The sequence below is a fragment of the Nilaparvata lugens genome, chromosome X, assembly GCF_014356525.2.
Source record: "Nilaparvata lugens isolate BPH chromosome X, ASM1435652v1, whole genome shotgun sequence".
Classification (NCBI taxonomy): Eukaryota; Metazoa; Arthropoda; class Insecta; order Hemiptera; family Delphacidae; genus Nilaparvata; species Nilaparvata lugens.
Window position 1 is genome coordinate 56,711,371 of NC_052518.1, and position 25,618 is coordinate 56,736,988.

The 25,618-nt window shown below is 33.1% G+C and overlaps 1 long non-coding RNA gene across 1 annotated transcript; it reads left to right on the plus strand.

The window, feature by feature from the left end:
- Positions 1 to 7,007: 7,007 nt before the first annotated feature.
- LOC111052531 lies at positions 7,008 to 25,605 on the plus strand. The gene is made up of 4 exons (XR_002606177.2): positions 7,008 to 7,091; positions 8,394 to 8,520; positions 9,277 to 9,396; positions 25,559 to 25,605. It is a non-coding gene; the product is annotated as an uncharacterized LOC111052531 (long non-coding RNA).
- The last annotated feature ends 13 nt before the right edge of the window (positions 25,606 to 25,618 follow it).

Here is a 25,618-nt window from a genome sequence, read left to right on the forward strand (position 1 = left end):
GGTTACGCTTTTCTCTACGTATTTCGTTAGTTAGATTGTTTCTGTGGTTTTTATATTCATTTTCCAATTGGTTATTATTTGGTTGTCTTTTTAATCTGTTGCACAATACATCTTTCATTCTGATCCGGTTTTTAATGTGTTCAGTTATCCATGGCTGGGTTTTTTCATCTCTCTTATTGCGTATTTTTATTGTAGCTTTTGCATAAATGTTTTCAAATTTTTGAATGATTGAGTCATATATCTTGGTTGGATCGTTTGATGTTAAATGATCATCCCAGTTAGTATTCCTAATCATATTTCCTACAAGCCTTTTCGAGATAATCTCTATTTTTTCATCTGTCACTGATCTTTCTGTTTCAATTCCATTCAGCTTGAAACCGATCATATAATGATCCGCTATTTTTGTTTCAATAATCATTGTCTCTATCTGATTTGGGTTTATTCTCGAATTGATATGGTCTATGCATGAAGACGTTATATGATCAGCATACAGTTCTTCTCTGGTTGACTCTTTTATTCCATTTTGCAGACCAACTGTATACAATATATTAAGACAGCTTTCTGATTGCGGATTGATGTTTCGCTCCAAGATATCAATGTTCATATCTCCCATGATTATAACATTCTTTTTGTTATTCACACGTCCAGTTTGCAGCCAATTCTCTATTTGCTCATTGAATTGGTTAATACTTTTTGAATGTGGCCTGTAGAATACTGCAATCAAATAATCTTTCTTGTTCATTGACAATTCAACTAGGAGTGACTCACTAGCAGGAAAATCTATTATCTTGATATTCAATTCTTTCTTATAATATATCAGTATGCCTCCGCCAGCTCTTTCTTCTCTGCAGTGACTCAAATGATTATACTTTGGGATACCAAATGACTCTATTTCGTTCTCTTTTGAATTGGTCTCAATCAGGATAAGTGATTTTATTCTATCTAATGTATTCCCCATGACTGCTAATAGTGTGTCCCAATGTTTTTCTATGCTTCTAATATTAATCATGATACATTCAAGTGTGTTTTCCTCTATTATAGTATTTTTAAAGTCTTGAATATTATTGTTTGTTTTAGTTCGTATTTGTTCTATTTCAAATAACTATTCCGTAATTGAATTAGTGGGATGGTGGTAATTTCAAATTTTAGAATTTATTGCTTTAATAATTAGTCCGGTAATGTAGGGTGAATTTTGATTGATTTTGGGTTTTTGTGCGTGTTGTGACCTCAGTTTTATCCTTTATTTTATTATGTTTTTTTATTCTGTTTGTGTGTCTCAAAGAAGGTGAGAGTATGATAATTCATTTTCAAGTTAATAGAGTGCTCTCAAAATTGTCTTATCTGTGTAGGCCTGCCGTATCGTTATTGATAAGGAAGTTTTATCTCTATTGCGAAGGGATCACTCATTGCTTTTCTGTTAGTTTAATTCATTTCATCTTTCTGTAAACAACGTTAATTTATCCATAGAGTTGTGTGCCTGATATTTAGAATATATTGTTATTGATTTGAATACCTAATGTTTTTGTTGCTCATGTTATAACTTAATAGTGAAGTGATCAATTTTTGATTGAAATTGAAATTCATCTGTTTAGTTTATCTTGAAAGTTCAACCTGTCAAATATTATGGTTACCTATCTGTTCATTCTCTGATTTTTTTCAATTTTGGGTATTCAGTCTACAAACCAGTGCACGCAACTTAATTGGATTTTATATATATTTTTCCTTCTCTTTTAGTTTGAGGATGACAATAATAAAGAAATTAATCAAGATTCACAATAATACCTGTTATCCTTACCTCTCACACTTCAAATGCTCATTGTGGATATGATATATTGTCTTTGTTTTATATGTAAGTACTGTTTCCATATTGTCTTTGTTTTATATGTAAGTACTGTTTTCATATTGTCTTTTTATTTATCACTACTGATTTTACACTTAATGTTTCGGAATATTGTCCTTTGAATGCACACATATCTTATTATCGTTTGTCGATTTCTTGATGAATATTCTTCCATTTCTGCTCCATATGTACTGGTATCCTTGTTGTATCACATCTTGTTTTATCTCCCAGAACAGATTTTTGAATTCCCTTGATTGATTTTCCGCCAGGTAGATCCATTCTTTGTTGTTGATACCTAGGATATCTTCGTTGGTGATTTCCATCTTCCTCTTTTGTAGAATGATGTGCTTTTCATTTTTAGTTTTCATTTTCACAATGATGTTTGTGTCCTTTGTATTATCATTTTTCACTGGATATTTTTGGAATGTTTAGCTTTTTTGTGATAGTATCAAATATACTATCGAGATTCTCATTTGGTAATTTCTTGACACCCACAATTTCAATGTTCTTCTCTAGCGAATGATTTTCCAAATAAAGTATCCTTTTCTCCAGTGATTCTATTATTTTATACTTTTCTTGATTCATTCTCTCTAATTTATCCACTTTTTCCTTGTACTGCTTCATTTCCTCAGTGATGCCGGTAATGGATGTTGTTAAATTTTCTATTTTTGGTTAATTTCTGGCTTCAACTCTAGTCAATTGTTGATTTGATTGAGAATGCTTTGGAAATCCGTGTTTTCATTCAATGAAGAGGTGGAATCACTCCTTGCTTTCATCTTTATTTTACATTTTGGACACAGCCAATCATAGCTTTCTTTTGATTTGACATATTTCTATGAGTTGATTCCCTTAGTCCCGAGCATTCAAAATGCATTTGTTGGTTGCATCTATTACAGTTCACTGAATCGCCGTTGGATGGTAGTTCTTCTTCACATCTCGTACATTTTTTCATGGTTGAATTTTTCAATTATTTTCCTTGCTCACAACGACTCACGTATACCCACTTGAAGATATTAGCAGTTCATGAAGGTAGTCGTTTCTTATTTGAAAGTTCTGATCCTTCCTATTTCTAGGTTATTATGTGTCTGTTATTTTGATTTTGTTGTTATGTCAAACTGATCAAAGTTTCAGTCCAATTTTTTGTTAACTATACTTTTTAACACTGTAGAAAATATTTCGTATATCACTTTACACTCACTTACTACTATTATATTGAAAATAACGCAAAATTTTAGAGCTGAATTGAAGAGACTGCTAGTTTTATCCAATGCAATATAGTTCTATAATAATAATAATAATAATAATAATAATAATAATAATAATAATAATAATAATAATAATAATAATAATAATAATAATAACAATAGTTATAATAATAATAATAATAATAATGAAGTTGGTAGCCCTGAGCTACCCAAACAAGTAAGTCTAATGTGGTGCTCCATATTTCTATAAAAATTTGGTAACTCAATGTTAATAATTCATGGATATCTTATTAACAGAGTGAACCTCAGATTGTTATAAAGGGAAATAATATTACAACAGGTAAGAGTTTCATTTTTATAGTTTTACTTGAGTAACCAGCAGCAAGTACATGTTTGAGGTTAGTTTACCCAGCCCAAACACAGCAACAACCCACCTGTAACAAGGTTAGTAAATATATGTAACCTCTACAGTGAAAATTTGGAATAGAAACAAGACAGAATCTTATCGAAAACCGTCAAAATCAGGGGTGGTTTGGGAATAGATCACCTGATCACATAGAAAATAGTAATAACTTGGATCTTCAAACACCATCTCCAGATGTTTTGCTAGACTTGAGACCAGCAACCTCCAGAGCAGGCTTACCTAGACAAAGAATGAAATGGACTGATGAGATAAATAGAAAACTTCTTCTTTTTCTACTACATTGTCACAAATAATGAAACCAACAAGACCGGTCATAGACCTATCCTAAGAAATAAGTTTTTGAATAAGTACCCAGAACTTCACTCACTTAGTGAACAGCGATTAGCAGATCAAATCAGAGTCATCCACAGAAACAACCGTATCCCAATAAATGAGAGAGAAAATTTGAAACAGCAAGCACTCCAAACACAAACAACTGCAGATACCACACCCAACTTAAATACTGAAAAGGCTACTGCAGAAACCACACCTAACCTAAATAGTACACAAGACGATGTGATACAACAAACGGCTGTTGAAGCACAACTACCGGCTGTTGAAGCACAACTACCACAGACAAGAGAGACTGTGCAGGATGAAGAAAACACCTCTGGTGGCCCATCTAATAATGAAGATGAATACAAGGCACAGGTCAGAAGTAAATTTAATGAAATGTACATGTTACATGAAGGTATGGACCCACACCAACGACAATGCATCCCACGACTGCAGAACATACCAAAAGCCACCCACACAATAGCAACAGTGGATGATTTAATAAGAGAAGCAATTAACAATGAACAGAATCCTAACATTGATGAAGTAATTCTCCTTATTTATAGTGGTGCAACAACAGTCACTCAGCTATGCAATAAACAACCACCTGTAGGGAAAAATAGAAACACCAAAACTATTCCTAACTGGAGAAGAAGACTCGAGGGAAAGATATCAGAATTGAGGGCAGAGATAGGTCGAATTACCCAATATCTGAAAGGGAACCTCACAGAAAGGAAAATTAAAAAATACAAGCTCACTGTCCAACACCTATCTTAATCTGAAATATGGGATCTCCTAGACTCAAAAAACAGTTACTAGCAGCAAAATCAAAACAACTAAAGAGATATATGAAATGCACCCTTGAACATAAGCAAAATCAAGCTTCCAAAAACCGTTCTATAAATCCTTAGAGCATAATCAAAATCAGAACAACTCTGAAACACCACTCATTGGAAATGTTGAAGAGTTCTGGTCTAACATATGGTCACAAAACGTGCAACATGATGAAACAACTGAGTGGATTGGGTCGATGTCAAACGAGGCAAACGCCAGAAGAGTCCTGCGACAGTCGAGACCAGCGACGGTAGAGACCTGCGATATTCGAGGCCAGTGACGGTAGAGGACTCCTGAAAAAGAGGCCTCAAATGTCGCCTGCGTTAGGCGACAGTTGAGGCCTCTCTAATTTTTGTACAGCCCCGACAGTCGAGACCTGCGACGGTAGAGGACTCCTGAAAAAGAGGCATCGAATGTCGCCTGCGTTAGGCGACAGTTGAGGCCTCTCTAATTTTGGTACAGCCCCGACAGTCGAGACCTGCGACTGTAGAGGACTCCTGAAAAAGAGGCCTCAACTGTCACCTGCGCTAGGCTCTCCAGAATGGCAGACAGCACCAAAAGAATTATCACCCAGTCAGCAGTAAGGCTTGATTCAAGGCTTGAATTAGAAGCAGCCTTCACTTGTCAATCAAGGCTGAAGTTGATTCCAGCTGAAAACGATCTTGCTTGACATTCAACTCAAGGTCCCCTTGAATTCCCATATTAGAATCGAAAGCAGCATACCCTTGTTTTTCAAGGCTAATAAACTTGATTGGAATCGAAATTGAATATGGCATGCTATGTATTCGTTCGAATTTAGCTTTTATTGCATGGGTCAAACAAGTCTTGACTTTGCCTTGAATTCCCCTTGTCAGTCAAAGCTAACAGTCTTGATTAGAATCGATCTTGAATATGGCTTGAAAGGTATTCGTTCGAATTAAGCTTTTATTGCATGAGTCAAACAAGTCTTGACTCTGCCTTGAATACCCCTTGTCAGTTAAAGCCAATTTGAATAGATCTTGAATATAGCTTGCTACGCATTCCCTTGAATTTTGTTTCTATTGTGAGTGTCAAACAATCCTCGAGTAGCCTATTTTACATTGTCTTCTTCACATTGTCTATTCCTCATTGTCACTTCTAAAATCTCCTCTAATACAGGGGAGAGGAGATCAACCTGTAGTGTTCATCCCACACAGCACAAAAAGTTCAAAAAACGTTTAATAAATTACTAAATGTTTAAAATGTATAAATCTGATAAACGTTATGAAAACAATGTTTAATAAATGTTAGGAAATTTTACTAAAATAAGAGTTTACTCTATAAACGTTTAATAAATGTCTAGAATGTATATTGCTGATAAACATTATGAAAACAGTGTTTAATAAAACGTTAGAAATGTTTACTAAAATAAACATTAGAAAGGTTGGTACAGTATGGAATTTCTACAGTACCTACCCAGTCAACACACTAAGTGAAAATGTTATAAGTGAAAATCAAACATTTTTTTCAGAAGGTGTCTCCTCCCCCCTCACCTGTGTAATTCAATCCCTAAAAATGTCTCAATTTAGGCTTTCTAACCAATAATTCCTAAGTGGAATTGAATTCCAATCCCTTTCTATCTTCTTCAAAAATCGTCTCTAACTCACCGTTATCAAGATAAAGAAAATGTTTTACACAAATTAAGACTGACATTTTTTTGAGTTTTCCAAAAAGTCTCACTTTAAGCTTTTTGTTAATCAATTCAGGTGTAGAATTGCAATTCAAATAATTTTTGTCTTCTGCGAAAATCGTCTAAAATGCACTGTAAACGATATAAATGACCTTTTGTCAGTTTCCCAAAAATGTTCAAAAAAGCAGTCTTTTATCACTTATTCAGCTACAGAAGTAGATTTCCAGCACTTCTTCTCCATGCAAAAATCCCGTCAGATGGGCCGTTGACGGGCTGCTAACGTTTAAAATTTTAAATAATTGGTAATTGATGATGAAAAATTTTGAAAAAAATAATTAACGATTCTGTTTATGTTATAAACATTGTCCTAGAATTTCAAATGTTTCCATCCAAAATTGAAAGTTATATCATTTTTTCAAGTTAGATTCCAGTTTGTGCTGAAAATCTTGTCACACATCAAGGAACACACCAAGCCTATGAAGTAATTTTCAAGTTTTAAATTCAAATAGGTACTATTGATTCCAACATCATTTCAGTGGAAGCACAAATGTCCCCCATAAAGAAATCATTAATCCGTCCCAGAAATATGGACTGTTTTAATGTTAACAATAAAGATTGTCTATATCAATAACTTTGAAATTCCTGGGGTGATGCATGCTTGTGCTCTACTGCGCTTGAGTGACAGCCATTAAAAATCTCCTGTCTCCTTCAGTTTTCAGTAGTTGAAGGATTGAAGGTGAAGTTGTTTTGTTGTTTGTTTATCCTTTATTTTATCGCGTCATCAAGTTGATGATGATTTTTGATTGCTGAAGGTCTTAAATTAAGGTGAGATCATTCATTTATGTCCAGGATATTTATTGATAAGTTTAATAGCATACAGAAGTTACCTACTAAACAAAGCTATTCAGCCTAGTGATGGCAAAGCGTTCCCCAGACAAATTTGTAGAGCACATGTTGTTTTTAAAAGCACTATGGTAAATAATTATGTTAGGCCCTATTAATAACCCTGATACAACTTTAATTGCAATGTTTAGTGTGTATAAGTTAATTTTTTCTATTTTTAAACCCAAACAGTGTATTTAACCAACTGTTAACATTGTTGGTACCTTGAAAAACAACTATCAAGCGTGGTTTCAATTTTATGATTTAGGTAATAATTTTTAAACTCTTGATTATATGATTCAGTAATATCATAATAGATTGATTTAATATTATGAATGTTTAAGATATAAGAAGCTATTGTAAAATGTTACAATAATAAAGCTAATACCAGAATAGGCCTACCCACTAATAATATTAGTTATTTATAGGCATATTAGGGACTATGGTTACATTTGACCTAATTAACTTTTTGAATACAGGATTTTGATTAGATAAAACATTATTTATTCCAGTATGACTAGTATCAAATCAACCTCTTGAGAAATACTCTAACTGTAAATAGCAGCAATCATTCTTATTGATAGGCTACAATTCAATGATCAGTTCAGTACTATGTAAGGTCCTTAGATACTCCCTTGTATTGGTTTATTGTTTTAATACTATCAATTTATTAAAACCATACTAAATTATTACTTCAAAGTTTTGGTGTAAGTGCACGTCCAGTGCCAACATACCTGTCATCAAATTTTTGGTTGGGATCGATTAAGTATGCTATTTTGAGCACAAAATCACAAAAATTAAACGGCGGTCACTATTGTTTTTGAAATGAACTAAGTTCAAAGTAGCACAATTTTACATGTTTACATGCATTTAACCTATGAGTAACAGCCATTTTGATTATTGAAATCATCAAATTATGATATACCTAATCTGAGTTTTCCTAACCCAAAGCTTTTCCTAACCTAAGCTTTATTAACCTAAAGCTTTTCCTAACCTTAGCTACTTATATGATTGCTACTTATAGCATAGGTTAAATGCATGTAAAGTTGTGCTACTTTGAAATTAGTTTATTTTGAAAACAATAGTGACCACCGTCTAATTTTTGTGATTTTGTGCTCAAAATATCATACTAAATCGATCCCAACCAAAAATTTGATGACATGTATGTTGGCACTGGACATGCACTTTAGCCAAAATTTCTTTCAATTAGATAATTGCTTTCATACATGTTCCATTTCATTTCAGACCAAGGTGGGAATAGAACTGCAGATACATATTATACTAAAATCAACCATGACAGATGAATATGATGCCAAGGATTAGATTTGGAAAAAGTTCTTCTCCTCTCTACATTTGATGAAAGCCATTTTCAGTAAGTTGCACTCTATCTCCTTCAATAATCAAATTTTTCAACATACATAAACAAACTTACTTGTAACCTTAACAAACAAACTTAGGCTACCTACAATATATTCAAGAATTACTGGAGCAGTTTTTATGTCAGGTCCTATTAATAACCCTAATATAACAGTAATTGCAATTTTTAGTGTGTATAAGTTAAATGTTTATCATTTTCAAACACTAACAGTTGATTAAACTGTTACCATTGTTGGTTAACTTCAAACTTGTAAAAAAACTATAAAGTTAGTGGTTTTAATTTCATGATTCAATACATTTTAAGCTAGTGATTATATGATTCAGTAATATTATAATAGATTGATTTAATATCATGGATGGTTATGATATAAAAGAAGCTATTGTAAAATGTTATAATAATAGAACTATTCATAACACCATAATAGGCCTACCCACTAATTATTAGTTATATTTATTAGGGACTATAGTTACATTTTGAACTAAATTTTTTTTAATATTTTGATTAGATTAAACCATATTTATTCCAATATGACCAGTATAAAATCACCCCCTTGAGAAATACTTTAAATAAATTGTAAATAGGAGCAATCATTCTCATTGATAGGCTACAATTTGATAATTAGTCAGTACTATGTAAGTTCCTTGAATACTCTCTTGTATTGGTTTATTGTTATATCATTTACTATCACTTATAAAATTCCTTTCAATTAGAAAATCGCTTTCATACATTTAATGTATCATTTGATTTCAGGCAAAGGTGGGAATAGAACTGCAGATGCATATACCAAAATCCACCATGACAGATGAATATGCTGCCAACTACAGTTTTAGATTTAAAACTCCTTTCTACATCTGATGGAAACCATTTTCAGTAAGTTGCACTATACTATTTCCTTCAAGAATCAATTCTTTCACCATTCATAAACAACTTACTTTACAACCTCAAAAACAACTTCATAAACAACCTTTACAACCAAACTTCCCTACAATATATTCGAAAATTACTAAAGCAGTTTTAAAATTTCAAAATGATAACTTTATAATTGAATAGGCTCAGATTTTTAATTTCATATGAAGCAAAAATTAATTGTAAAACAAGCTGCAAATTAGTATAGTAATTTCCAAAGAACCATATTGGAGACTTGAGTCACAATAAATCTCAATAATGTTGTATATGTTACAAGAAGTTTGACAAATGAGTGAACTGGCAGAAGTGTGAACCGCGGCTAGAGTCGGTTTAAGGTTGTGCAAAGGCTAAAAATAAAATTTATACTGGTGATATTTTTCAAAGTTTTTTGGTTTGTATATCATCAAGCTATCAAAATGAAAAGGTATTCTCAGGAAAACATTTTTTCCGATCATTACTTTTTGAGATATAAGAGCCTAAAGTTTCAATTTCTGGGACAGAACGTTTATAATTCGGTAAAAGATAAATTCTTGAGATTTAGAGGATAGATTCTTCATAGTATTGTTGAACTATTGAAAATATCCATTTTATCGAAAATACAAGGTTTTTGGGCCACTCTGTATCTATATAGAACAAGACAATTAATTATCATGAAAAATTTATTTTCATGAATTTATTTATCCTTTTGTGGATACAATCACAAATCATAAAAATATAATTTGGAAAGAATAGCAGGCTTTGCCCAAAACTATTTTATTCCCAAATTTTGATAATGAATAACATGTCCCAAAATGTTTTTATAATTTTACTGCTGAAAGTTCAAGTTTAATTTTCATTGATGTTTAAAAAAATATAGGTATAAAAATCAGAAATAAAATATAAATTACTAGCAGGCTCTCTTTTTCATGTCTATATTGACTGGACTAATATAGTTGCAACTTTGAGTGAGTTAGTGTGAACGCATTACTGGGAAAAAACATACCTATGGTATTTTTTCTTTAGATCTACTTTTGAATAATACTTGAAAATAGAAATCAAAGAAAAATAAAAATAATATTATTCTAATATTTTCATTTCTAAAAAGAAATATGCCAATTTCAAAATGGGTACTTGAATTACTGTTTTTATTTACATACCTACAGGTATGGTTTGAAAAACAAATACGGCTATCTACTACAGTGCAGTGTAAATATGGTCTAAAACGCTAACCTTGCTAACATATAAAAATTAACATACAATAGAAATAAGTAACATCCATATTTACATAACCAAAAATGTCATATATTTGACTATAAAGGAATAGCACATTTGCTCCTGGGTGGCACATATATGTGCGACATGACTAATCAACTCCTCCCAATGAAAAATTAGGTTTACTTCATATATACCAGTCAATTAATACAGGATACTCCACACATTCCAAATCATATCACCTGTTGAAATGAATATTTCCTTAACAGTAATTTGAATTACTCTGGAAGATCGTTAAATTCCTCAAGTTTCTCAAATTTCAGGGTTTTTTCACTCGTGACACATATATGTGCCACTCGGTCTTTGTATAGAATGGTGAGTGTAAACCAAGGATAGTGTATAGCAGGTTGCCTCAATCGCGTTTATATAAGCGGATGAGATGGCATGAGCCTACATGGCAAACGCCGGCTTCCCATAAGAATTACATACAAAACACCGCGTCAAATATCACTTCCTCACATAAAAACTGCTGTATTGATAAAAAGTATGAATATGCTATTCAATTCAGAAACAAGCTCCACATCAATGTGTATATTGAAAACATTAATTCATTTTGAAAAGTGTAGAAAGTCCTTGAATCTATCACTATATTCAATCGGTAAAACCTATTCATATTTGTGAAAAGGCTGGTAACTTATTTGTTTTGGACTTATTTTAAACAATAATATGACAAAATGAAGCGAACTTATTTAATTTTATGCTGGTCGTCCAATAATATTTAAAAATTATTGTTTCGTATTTGACAATTGTTTGTGGAAATTGATAGTTGTATCGTCGCCCGGAATGCTAGTTGCAAGCATTTGTATTAATGATATTTGTTTATGACTTTATTAATTGACATATACCTAGAACCAATTCAGCGAAATCATGGAACTGTTCACCATGGTTACAAGTTATTTTTAGAACGTTGAACTGTCTGGTTACTAATAATTATTTCAGTTATCTACTGGAAAGCGTAGTGCCAACACGTTGCTCTTGTATTGTGTTTTTGTTTCTGCTCAGTGCAGTATTATTATTATTACTATTGACGATTATTAGTATATTTTATTGATTATTTTCATGTGACACAAATTTACAAAGGAAATACCATATATTATTTACGGTAGTAAGATATTTTTTATTTCAATGTGTCCATTGATTGATTGATTGAGTACTTTATTTATGTAGATTACAATATATACTGGCTTATACACTTATATTCAATAGCTTACAATACAGCAAAATTATAGATGAATTTACATAATATAGACTAAGAAAATAATTATTGAAAGTATATGATATGAAAAAGTAATTTTTAATATAATAACTATGGATAATTATATTGTTATGCATCTACATAAATTGGCAGAGCTTTGGACATATCAATGTCCATTCTTTGGAAAGAATATTAAAAATATCCTCCCCACTAACTCTCTACCAAAACGTTAATTTAATTAATTAAGCTAAGGATTTATTTATTTATGGAAATTTTGTAAAAGTTTTAATTAATATAAATATTTAAGGGAAAAAACAGAAAATTGATAGAGTAAAATAATTATATAGGTAGATAAGATCAAATTATTGATTAATAAAATGAAGTAGGCTGAAAGTAGTAAGGGTAATCAACTTTCAGTAATATACAGCAGTATGCAGTGGATAATTAAAAAACATGAGTTTATATAATATATATATACACAATTCATTCTATAACAGGTTTAAAGGTTTGTATTTGTTGGATGGGTGGGGGATGGTTGTCATGTGATCGTTCTAGGGCCGGACAGTTTCAGTCATTTGTTCCAGAAGATGTGTTTTTGAAGTCAGGATGAAGCTCGCTTGGCTCTCGATGGACCTGATAGAAACAGGAACTCCATGCACAACAGGCACTGACTAAGAAGGATTTTGTGAAAATAGTAGTTCGATGATTGGGTATCCTTAAAGTACTTTCTCCGGTTCTAGTATGTGAAGCATCTATCCTCCTACCTTCAGAGACACATTTGAAATCATCTTTAAAATAGTTCGGATTACCGTATTTCAAGATATCTCTAACAAGCTTGACTATTCAAAAAAGCCTTTGATCGGGAAGCTTTAATGTTGAACTAGCAATGTGGGCTGGGGTGATATGATCATCGCGTTGGAGAGAGTAGACAAAACGTAGACAATAATTTTGGCAATGCTGTAGTTTATCATTCAGAGTGACTTGCATATCGTTGAGAACAGAATTACAATACATTAAATGTGGGAAGGTGAGAGATTGAACCAATAATAATTTTAATGTTTCTAGGGAGAATATCGTGCATTTTCTTTAATGCATGCATGGCTGAGAATACCTTTTTACAAGTTTTGTTCACTTGTTCTGACCAGTCAAGAGTATTATTCATAATAATGCCTAAATTTTCAACTGAGCTACAGTAAGGAATGTCATTACCATCTACACTAATTTTTTGAATCGATTCAAGGTCAATATTGTTTATAAGACGAGAATATCCAATTATAATGGGTTGTGTTTTGATGGGATTAAGCTTAAGGCCATTTTTCTTTGTCCATTCCACTATCGAATTGATATCCTGATTCATTACTCCAACTGTTCCATTAATTTTTGTTATGGGACAGCTTAAATATATTTGAAGGTCGTCTGCATAAGTATGGAAACTGGAGAATTTGATAATGGAAGAAAGGTCATTAGCATACAAAGTGAAGAGGAGAGGGCCTAAAATTGAACCTTGTGGTACTCCATGCATAACGTTTTTCCAAGTAGACTTATTGTCACCGACAGATACACATTGTTTCCTACCTAATAGATAGGATTTGAACCAAACTAACGAGTTGTGACTGAAACCAAGAATAGCCAACTTATTCAGAAGGACTGTATGATCTACAGTATCGAATGCTTTAGAAAAATCAAATAGGGTGAGGATGGTGCATTTTCTTTGGTCCATAGCTAACCTTATATCATCAGTGACACGAAGCAGAACTGTCTCAGTTGAATGGAATTTTCTAAAGCCTGATTGAAAGTTATGAAGCTTACTATTGTTGTCTAGAAATTTTACAACTTGACCATGAATGAGTCTCTCTAGCACTTTGGAAAATGCAGGTAAAATACTGATTGGTCTAAAATCCTCAACTTTATTGGGTGTTGGAACTTTATTTAGAGGGCGAACCAGAGCAAACTTCCAGTTTTCAGGGAAAATGCCTTCTTCAAGTGATTTGTTGAAAATATATGTAATGGTTGGTGAAACAGCAAATAACATCTTCTTGATAAATTTAATAGGAATTTTGTCTACACCCATAGCATTACTATCAATACGTTGAATTGCTCTGAAAGTGTCTTCTTCTGAGATTGGATGGAAATGAAATTGATCAGTAATTGGTAATTCAAGTGATTTGTTGAAAATATATGTAATGGTTGGTGAAACAGCAAATAACATCTTCTTGATAAATTTAATAGGAATTTTGTCTACACCCATAGCATTACTATCAATATGTTGAATTGCTCTGAAAGTGTCTTCTTCTGAGATTGGATGGAAATGAAATTGATCAGTAATTGGTAAATCTAAGTTTGTAACCTGCCCTTCAAGATCATCTATATGATTAGCAATGACAACTTCGTCACGTTGGTTAGAGTGTGAAACGAAATGGTCATTTATATTGTTCAATGGTAAGTCAAATTGTGGATTCGATTTCTGTTTGCCAAGCCCGAATTCTTTTAATCCCTGTCAAAGTGATTTAGAGTCTTGTCTATTGTTTGTCATAAACGAATTCAAGTACCTAATCTTTGAGTTCCGTAATTCCTGTTCAACTCTATTTCTAAGGCTCCTATACTCTATCAAACTGTCCAAGTCAAATGTCTTTTTAAATTTTCTATGTGCTTTGTCTCTACGTCCCATCATCTTGAGTATGTCTTCAGTCATCCACGGTACTCGTCGTTTTCTATTAATCCTCCTTGTCACATGAGGTGCATGTTTGTCATACAGAGTCAAAGTCCAATTCTTGAAAGTATTGACCATGTCATCAACTGAGGGTAACGCTTCAATTTGATGCCATGGAGTCTGAGCCACATCAGTCAGGAAGGCGGCTTCATCAAAGTTTTTGAAGTCTCTATAAGTGATAATTTTCTGTTCTGGCTTAGGTATCTTATGGGAAAAAACACAGTGGATCAAATCATGTCAAGAAATAGCTGGGACTGGGATTTGGCCTGCTTGAACAACCTCGTTAGGATCACTAACAATGAGAAGGTCAATGAGTGTGTCAGATTCATTAGTATGATGAGTTGGATCGAGAGGTAAAATAGTCATGTTTAGGCATTGGAAAATAGTAGTCAGTTGAAAGTAGTCAAAGTTACGATTTGTCATGTTCAAGTCGGTGTTCATATCCCCCATAACTAGCATACGGCTATAACAAGGCAAAAGAGAAAGCAAGGAATTTTCGAAATCTGTAAAATTACCCATTTTTGGTGGGCGATAACAGATACCAAGGAGTAATTTATCAGTACTAGATAAGGATAATTCAAGTAGCATAAACTCTGGTCTGGAACAATACTCTTGTTTAGATGTGATTAAAACTTTTGTTTTGATACCAACTTTCACATAGATTGCTACACCCCCACAAGCTTTATTTAATCAATCATTCCGGAAAAGATTATATCCAGGTAATGCAACAAAATGTGATGAAATACTAGGCTTCAAAAATGATTCGGAAATTCCAATTATATTGAAGTCCTGAAAACAGAAGATTGCTCTGAGTTCATCAATGTGGCAGCTGAGGGATTGGACGTTAAGGTGAGCAGCCTTGAAAAGTTTTTTGGAAGATTGGAGCTTATTTGCTAGAAACATACCTGCGTCATTATTACTATTATTGAAATAATCATACCTACTTGAGGGCGAGCGAGCTGACGTGTCAGTGAGAGGCATCATGGAAGCAGCAGACCAATCGTGAACTGACCTCAGAACGACACATGACGGGGAAAATGGGGATGAAACTGATAAAACTTAACCCAAATGAAAAAGTCTCTTGATTCGAGTGCATCCTGTATGCCTTGACAGTTCGGCTCCCTTCACTATTTTAAAAACACTAGTTCAAAAAATTCACTAAACACATCAATAAGATGTAGATGCTGTGATCTGTGGAGTTACGGTGATGAATAATCCTAATGGTGAATAAGATGAAGATTGAAGAAGAACTTGTAGTGGGAGATCTAGTCCAAGTTGAGATAGAGCGAGTAGGTATCTAGTAGTGGAAGAATCGAGTCCGAGTGGAGGTAGAGTGAGAAGGTATCCAGTAGTGGAAGATCGAGTCAAAGTGAAGATTGTGCAAGTAGGAATCCAGTAGTGGAAAGATCGAGTCCAGGTGGAAACAGAGAGAGATGAAATCCAGTGGTGGAAAATCGAGTCCAATTAGAGATAGAGAGAGATGGAATCCGGTAGTGGAAGATCGTGTTCAAGGTGGAGATAGAGCGAAATGGGATCCATTAAAAACTGCAAAAGAGAAGAAAAAGCCAGCAGAAAAACGAAAAATCTTTGAAGAAAGTTATCAATTGAGAAAAGATACATAATACAACTGATAATGAATAATATTTGCATGAAATGGAAGAGGAATAGTATGATTTAATGTGAGAAAGAACAGAATATTAATATGGATATTAGTGGAAAGTAATCAGATAGAAAGAGGATAGGTAGGAAGAGAAATAGAAATAGAAAGAGAAATAGAGATAGAAAGAGAAATAAACATTTGAACATGCTGGATAGCTAGTGGGAAAATCACAGGGAAAATAATGATAATGATAGGGAAGAAGAGAAGAGAAAGAAGGAATGTGCACAATTGAGAAGAACTTATGAAACTGAACTATAGAATAAGAAACAGAACATCGTATTGTCATCTTGAATTAATCAAGGGAAGAAGAAGAAGAAGAAGAAAAGAATAAGAAAGAGAAGGAGAAGAAGAAGAGGAAGAAGACGAAGAAGACGAAGAAGAATAGAAAAGAATAATAATCATCATTGCAAAAGTTACAAGTCACAAAAATCACATTGCAAAATTACAACAATATTCTAGTAATCATAATAACTATAAGATTAAGAAGAGAAATGAGAAAGAAAAATAAGAAGTAGAGGAGACACTTGAGAAAGAGCTAGATTATTTTAGATGAGTTTTAAATAAGATTGAACGGTGAAATTTAAATAGTATTATACAGTATTAGAAGTGTAATCAACTATTGGGAGTTGCAATAACGATATAAGTAGTAAATTGAATACTGTAATATTTCAGTGATGAATGTCTAAGATAACATTAAATGAAACACAGCCCCTTTATAAGCATATGAACAGACTACCCACCCCTCTGTTCTATCAATAATTCTTCACACATTACCTTCTATTGTTCGAGCTGTGGCAATAGTAGAAGATATCATTATGTACACCTAATATAGAAGAGATTACTATCTATACCGGGGCGATGTCAGGATACACCACCGTCAAAGTCAGACACATCCATCCTAGCACTGAAAATCAGTCTTGTTTTGGCGGTGGCCACTTTTGTCGTTCTTGTGCTGAAAAAGAAGTGTCTTGTTTTGGCGGGGCGAGTCCGTGACTAATTTCTCTACCTGGAAAACAGTCTCTGGTTGTCGCTATCAGCTTTTGACACTTATGTCAGAATAGCTTGGAAGTAAACTGGTTTCAATTTTGTCACAGACTGTACTTTCTTTGAAATATTCTTTTTAGAACTTAGTGTGACTGTAGAAGTGTGTGTGTGACCACCATTGGACAATACTCCTGCGTGACATTGTATCTTATCTCAACCTTATTTAGTTCTATTGCTTCCTCACTCATTCTCTCTCTCCCACTCACTCTCTCTCTCTTCCCCTCCATCACTCCTGCGCCTTTCTCTCTCACTCTCTCTCTGTCTAACACTCTCTCTCTCTTTCTCTCTCTCACTCTCTCTCTCTCTCTCTCTCTCTCTCTCTCTCTCTCTCTCTCTCTCTCTCTAACTCTCTCTCTTACCCGGTTGTGTGCTAATGCTCTCCTTTCTTCAAAACCCCTCAGGGTTTTGTTATTATTTCATACAATGCTTCAGACATAATTATCTACAACCTATCTTGAATTTGTCTTTCCCATGCCTAGATTTGTAAATTTCTTTGTGTCAATAATATTCATTACTATCAACTCTTGCTTGTAATATTGTGAATTCCCCCATTCCACCGAGTAGCATTGTATAATATAGTTGATGTAGCATCGTACTGGAGGGTTGATGGTTGAATGTGAGAGAGGGCCGGCCGTGCAAAAAAAAAAAACTAAAACTGCAATTCAATTAAATCCTCACTTCTTCACTTTCTCACTATAGGCCTATATCCCTCAGAACCACACTCTCTTGTGAAATACACAATCCCCTACACTGAAATAATTTTACTCCTTCAAGTTATGTGCTCCCAACTTGATAATACCACCCGTTGTTCTCTCAATAATATTTGTTGAACGAGCGTTAGCAAGTTCTTACTTTTTACTCAAGTTCAAAGTTGTAGCCAGTCTGTGGGTTTGCTTGTTTTTTTGAATGCACTACAATAACTTTAGAAAGAGTTGATCAATCAGCTTCAAATTTTGAACACACACTCTTCGAACCTTTTTACAGGTCAAGTTCGTTGAACAACAAAATATTTTACTCACTTCTTCGTCCTTTTTCAGGATATAAAAGTCACATTGAAAGTACTGCATGGGACAAAATAACTTGCTCCTGTGTGTCTGCCTGACTATTATCCTTCAGTAGCATACGCGTAATATTAATGATACAAATTGTGATGGCAGTTGCTATGTCTTTGGTATTATTGATTTTCAACAAAATTTGAATTCTGTTCTGAATCATTTACCCAAACGGAGAAACCTATGAAGTTCTATGGATTCACGTAGGCCTACAGCGTAATATTAATAGGAAAACAGCTTAATGTTCCTTTTCCAAAGATAATATAACAGTGGGCTCCACTGGGATTCTTATTCAAATTGAAAAACAATTCTGTAGGTAGCTTCAAATTTTGGTCTGCCATCTTCGTTCCGCCACATTGAATCAAAAATTTTCTATGGGAAGGTTTTAATACAAGATTCAAATAATAAAGAATTTCAAGAGACAATGAATGGTGGAAATCGCTCATAAATATATCAAACCGTTTCTAAGATATTCTTATTTTAGTGTTGAAGTTTTTGGATATCTGTGATACAGAAATATTGCTCGCCTAGACCAGGATAGATTATTCATCACATATTCTTATCATTATCGTTCCCTAGCAACCTATTTTAAGCGTTTATATAGTAGCTGCTGAGAGAGATTTATGTGATAGATATACCTGAATAATACTATTAAATACTATATTCGACTAAACAACGAGTGACCCAAATGAAGCGATTCAAATATAAAAAAAAGAAAAATGGGAATGCGAAAAATATTATAATATTTGGAACTCCATAACTTATCATTAAATTGAGAGACATTTATGGGATTAATAATTTATTGAAAAACACTAATAATTTAGCAATATTGCACTAATAGTTCTAATTTTAGATGACTCTCTCCTGGATTATTGAGTTATGTGTTGGATATTCCTCAGTGATTGCTGCATCATCTGAGAAAACTTCGTAAAAGTGATCTCTGTTCGAAATTAACAGAATGCTCAAGTATAGACATTTAGAAGAAAACAAACATTTCATTTAATGTTCATTGAAATCGACCACATTAGAATTATTTACACGTGAATTACCGGTAGTGTATTGTTAATGTATTAAGATTTGAGAAGATAATATGAGCATCTTATTGGTTTTTCTCTCAATGATTGAAATGAATGGCTTAATTGCTTTTATATAATCATGAAAATATCACAGTTTATTACATTCCAGTACAATTATCTTGTTTCACAATCCATTTCTAAGTAGAGCTCATAAGTATCGTAATCTTGCCATACAATTACCATACAATAATTGAACTTGATGTCATTCAACTTCAGTGGTGCCATTTCACCAAACTGCTAAAGGGGGGGGGCAAAAACCAAGAGGTATTGGGGGGGGGGAGGAATACCCCCAAAGGATAGAGGGACCTGGGTTTTTCCCCATAAATGTTACATTAGAAGATGTTATTATATGCTTCATTTTTTCCAATTTTATACAAATGTGGTTGAAGTATCAATACAAACATAGGTATACATTATTAGTTATTAATTCAATCATGGAATATTTATTAGAAATATGGGTCTACAGAGAGGCCCTAGAGTAGGAACACACTGAAACAGATTTCTTAAAAATCATGGAAAAAGATAAATTTTTCTTTTACAATGACAATTTCATTGGGAATCATATTCTAATTGGAAAATAACTTTCAGTTAGAAAGCTAAAGATACGTCAAGCTGTTCCCATAATTCTCAACAACCCTTTACATACATTTTTGATTGTCTGATTGTGCCCTTTCTTTTGCTTTCACTGTGACATCTCGCAACTTGTTAATACTCACATTGAAATTTATTCAATAACTCACTTATTGTGCTCTGATCAATAAGTGTACCCATTCTGTATTCAAACTATACCACAGAGAAAAATATATTATTTATTACTCTGTACCCGTATTCATACTTTCAAGGCAATTTTGCTACATTGTTGATACTGTAGAAGGAATTATACTATTGCTGATAAAAAAAAGTATTAAATCATTATGAGACTCTAAGGATTCGTGTAGATAGACCCGCATTATCATTATTTATCTGATTCTTGAGGGGGGCCTAGGCCCCCTAGGCAGCTGATTATAAGTAAGAATTAATATTGATATTTTCATAATACAGTGCACCTGAAGAATTGGCAAAGTTTATGGTAAGGGGTGAGGAGGTACTCAGCTCTTCCAACTAACATCGGATTAGTTTTGTGTAGTCTACTATAACAGACGTTCCCATATGGATGTTACTATAGACGTATTTATCATCGTATTCAATTTTTGTTTGTTAGTTTGTATGTCTGATGGAAATCGAAAACGGATCTAACGATTTTGATTAAGTTTGAAATATAGTATATAGTTTGAAATATAGAGTTTGTGATACGAAAATCATCATTTGGATTAGGACTCACTCATGTTTAGGATAACTCACTGAGGGAACTTAAAAATGATTAGGTACGGTAATAATATTCATCAACCGAGTAGCAGCTGACAGAGAGTTTTCCGTCGTCAGTTGAAAACAGTTGATCAAGAGAGTTTTTCATCGTCAGTTGAAAACAGCTGATCGAGAGAGTTTGCCATTGTCAGTTGAAAACGAGACAGATGTGTTGAGTCACCAAGTTTGTTGACGTCATTTTTTTGAAGTTATTGCATGATTCGAGAAAATAGGTGCAGAGAGCAGCTGAGTGACAGCAACGCAACGCAAATTTGAATTTGAAACATAATGATTGCGGTAATATTAATCAGGTAAATGCTAAAGTAGTCAGTTCTAATATACCTGAGTAATTGAATCATAACAATTCATTTACTTCTAAATTTCCATCATGCCTTTGTACTTTCAACTCTGTTTCTTTGATATTGTTATCTTCATAGACGTGAAGTAGATAGATAAGGGTGGGTGTCTTCCATGAGTAAAATGAAATGTCTATTTCCGACTTCTGCAGTTGAATACTTGTAGCTAGTAGTTGTGTGAACAGTAGACCTCGTACAGCATTTATAAACAGATCTCATTGTCAATATGTCACCCCAATTAGCCCTTCGGACATCGGAAAAAAGAAACCGGTACCGTGACGAGAAATCGTAAGTGTTGAAACGGCCAATGACTGATTGGCGTGTATTGACGATGACAATATTACCTGTTATAAATAAAACCGAGAGCATTGCCAAGCTGTAATCATCAAAAGCTAATTTACAAACATGCCAACATACATATACAGACAAAAGCAAATCTCGTCGTTGAAACGTAGAAAAATCAATCATCAAAATATTGTCATGAAAAAATAACATTTTCCCGCTATTTTGGGAAATGATAACTGTATATCTTCCAGTATTGAAAATGACATTCAAAATGAAAAACAATATACTGAATAATTTTATTATATTCAAAATTCTCAATGTTCGAGTAATTAACCCTCCAGTAGGCCTAGACTACATTCAACACAGTAGAACCTATATAATTTGTAGCTTACGGGACCAAGCATTTAATACGAATTTTGGAGGGTGACGAATTATATATCAAGCTCTGCAATATCGAGGCTGATAAAACAAAATACGAGAAAATTATATCATTGATATTGATCCCATCATTGCCCATAATTAATTCATAATATAGCCTCTATGAATGAATATTAGAAAATATTGTTAAATATTAATTTGACATACTTGTAAAAGATTTCAGAGATCAATACAGCTGTTCATGAGCGAGTTCATCAATCAAGCGTGTCTCTAGTTATATTATTATATGTGAATCCATTGAACTTTAAAGTTCACTCCGTATGGATAAATAATTCACAATCAGAATTCAAAATCCCTAAACTAATAATACCAATTACTATAACGTTAAAGGTATTGCTATCACAAGTTCTATTATCTAATACATATATAGGCTATGATGGAAACAAACAATACCTAGACAGACAGACAGACATTAGCGAAAGCGAGTTGATGTAAAATTTGTATATTAATCAGCTGAATTCGGGGCATTAAGGACAGTACCTATATGTGATTATTCTTAAATATCATAGCTGTTATGAATAAATGGGTAAATTGTGGTAATTGCATGCAATTAATATTCCAGCTTACTAATGATAAATCACAACAGCCTTTTTTCCAATTCACTTCATCAGTTGATGTGATTTTCGGTCTCCTCATCACTGGAGTTATTAGTTACTGTAGCATAATTTTCGATGAACTCATTACTGGAGTTATCAGTTACTATGGCATATTAGTGTATTTATCTTTATGGGAATACTAATTACAGTGTTTTTGATGACAAAACTACGAATTATAGAGAAGTTTCAGTGTACGAAGTTATTTTTGTTTTGTGTCAAGAAATTTACTAATAGTTCTATTATTTAAGCTCCAAATAACTGCAGAAAAGAGAGACAACTGCACAAAATAGGAATGATATATAGGACTTATAAATAGATATATAGGACTGATAAATAGGAATCATACAGTTACAAGATAAGACATCGCCTGATATTACTACGAAGAGGGATAGAAAAGAGTGATAGGTTTCAGAAATAAATTGTCAATGGTCTTGTTAAGAATAGCCTACATGTGAGGATTCATCAGAACAATACCATTGTTTGAAAACCAGACAGCTCTGCGTAGTACAGTCCGTCCAAAAAGTATAACCTGATTGTCTTGTTTTTGAAGTGTCAGAGATTCGATGTGTCTGACTTTGTCGTTTCTGTACGGATGTAAAAGTGTCCGGTTTTGGCGCCTAACGCACACGCCAATTCGAGACTCTTTCAAAACAGTCTTTCCCTGTCGCTGGCGTACGGTGTCGATGGATGAGATAGTCGCTGTCCACTCCTGTCAGGTTCTGGGTGTGTCGGAGGACTAAGGTGGCGCGTACCCATCTATATCTATAACGTATGTTAATAATCCAATTTATTTTGAATTCAGCATTTCGAAAATTATTAATTATGGAAATAATTTTGGTGAGAGATGTAATTATTAGTAAGAATAGAGATAATGATTTCCATGGGATACTTATGAATGCAAAAAACACTTGTGTAAAGCAAGAATAGATCTTAATTATAATTTAAATAGTTCAACAAATTATAACTTCAAATAATATAACATTAATTATTCATGAAATTATTCAACTACCTTACAGTACAGTAGTGTAATGCGCTTTATTTTTTGATAAAATAACAGCATTAATGTCATTAAAAGTCATGATTATCTATTTTTTTACCATAATTAGGATAAATAAAAATCTTTATAATGTTCAAATGATGTTCATATATTCTTAGGGCTTATCTAGACTGTTCATTTTTGTGATAAAGCTAGGCAACCGTTGATGGGTTCGTATTGCTATGTTTCAGGAGTTGTTGATAAAATAACGTTAATATCCTAAAATTCCTAAATAAGCTGTTAGTACTTTCCACAGACTTCATAAGGATAAAATTTCTAAATGTGAATAGAATCTGTTTAAGAGAAAGAACTAAAACGATGCAGAAAAAACTAATAGAAAGTACAAAAACGTATTTGAAATGGTATTATCAAATCAAATTGTGTGTTCAAACGATTTGTTTTAGACTCGCCGGTAACATTTATAGGATTTTTACTGAAAATTAGTTTGATATTGTTTCAAAGGGGATAAAATTCTGAACATTTTGATGTCAATCACTTCTATGTAAAGTTGATGGTTGATTTGCTATGAGGGCTCAAAGTTTGGCATTTTCACATTTGAATGCATGTTAAGCCGTGGCGAGAGGTCGCAGCATGACGTCACACCATAGCAGGCTGCGTTCTCCACGCGTCTTATGTGATCAAGGCAACCTACTATTATACTATTCTTGAGTGTAAACCACCTGAACCAACCCATTTTTTTTCAATTATAAGGAAATAGCAGTAACATCAAAGTCCAATGACATACATATACGTACACAAAATTCATCATTAGTAAATTATTATTATTGATCATGTTTTCAAAGTATAAAAATAAAAATCCAAGAAAATATTTGACTTACAGATAGAAAATTGAATTGTCCAATATGTTGTGTAATGAAAATAGTCCATTCAATGAACTTATTTGTGAATAAAACAATCATGTCAAAAAGACTTTCTTTTATGAAAGTATGGAATAATCATAAATTAGTAGTCCCAATACATGTGGAGAAATTGCAAATCAGGTACTTGAATCAAAGAAGAACTCATCGTTTCGTACACTTCACCGCTTGCTCCCAATACTCTTTTCAAATTTCTTCTACATGTTTGCCTTTTTGCAACCAATGTCCAATCACTGCTACCCAAAGACGGAACCTCCTTCAAACACAGTTTTTCAACAACCTTTGAAATTCAACGATACATATGCACATATACAGAGTGAGTCATATGTATGGGAGCCCTTCAATAATTTGGAGACTGTTGTAGATATAATTCTGTAACTTTCAGGATAAGTTATTGATAGAATACTCTACCTTTTAATGTACAACTGAGTTCCAACCTCACATAAGGGGTTTACTTGGGGGTTGTATTTGGGTTATTTAAAATGTAAACACCCATTGTGTGGTTAATCATTTTAAAGGTCTTTTTGAAACAAGAAAGATGACATCAATAATAATGTTCTATGATACTTGTATCCAAAATGGCGGCTGATTGAAGTTTTAGTTTTTGAAGAAATGAGGGGTTGTAACTCAAATATTTAAAATGTAAACACCCATTGTGTGGTACATAATTTTAAAGGCCTTTTTAAAACAAGAATGACGACATCAATAAAAATGTTCTATGATACTTTTATCAAAAATGGCGGCTGATTGAAGTTTTAGTTTTTATAGAAATGATTGATAAAAGTAATAAAACTTAAAACAACACTTTTTTGATGAATAACGGAACACATTGAAAAACTGATTATTTATTTAGTAATCTGTTTGGTACTTTTTACATTTCATTTCAAAAGATGCTACCGAAATGCTCCCCTTTATTCTCTCGTTTGACAGTGTGCCAAACTGTCATAAATGTAAATGAGATGTCCTTATGAAGGTCTAAGTCAACCACTTATGAGGGGTTGAAATTCATTTATGTATGTCAAAAGGTAGAGTATTTGACCAATAAATTATCCTGAAAGTTACAGTATGTATATCAGTCTCCAACTTATAAAAGTTTTTAAGCTACATAATCAGCATTCTGAGAATTGATTACCGAGAAATTTTCTATTTTACTCATAATAACCTATTAAGTTATCCCACTAAACTGTACATTTCATATTTTACAGGACCAAGAGCAGAGTGACTACGCCTCATGAAGCTCAAATCGAGGACGATAGCAGTTCAAA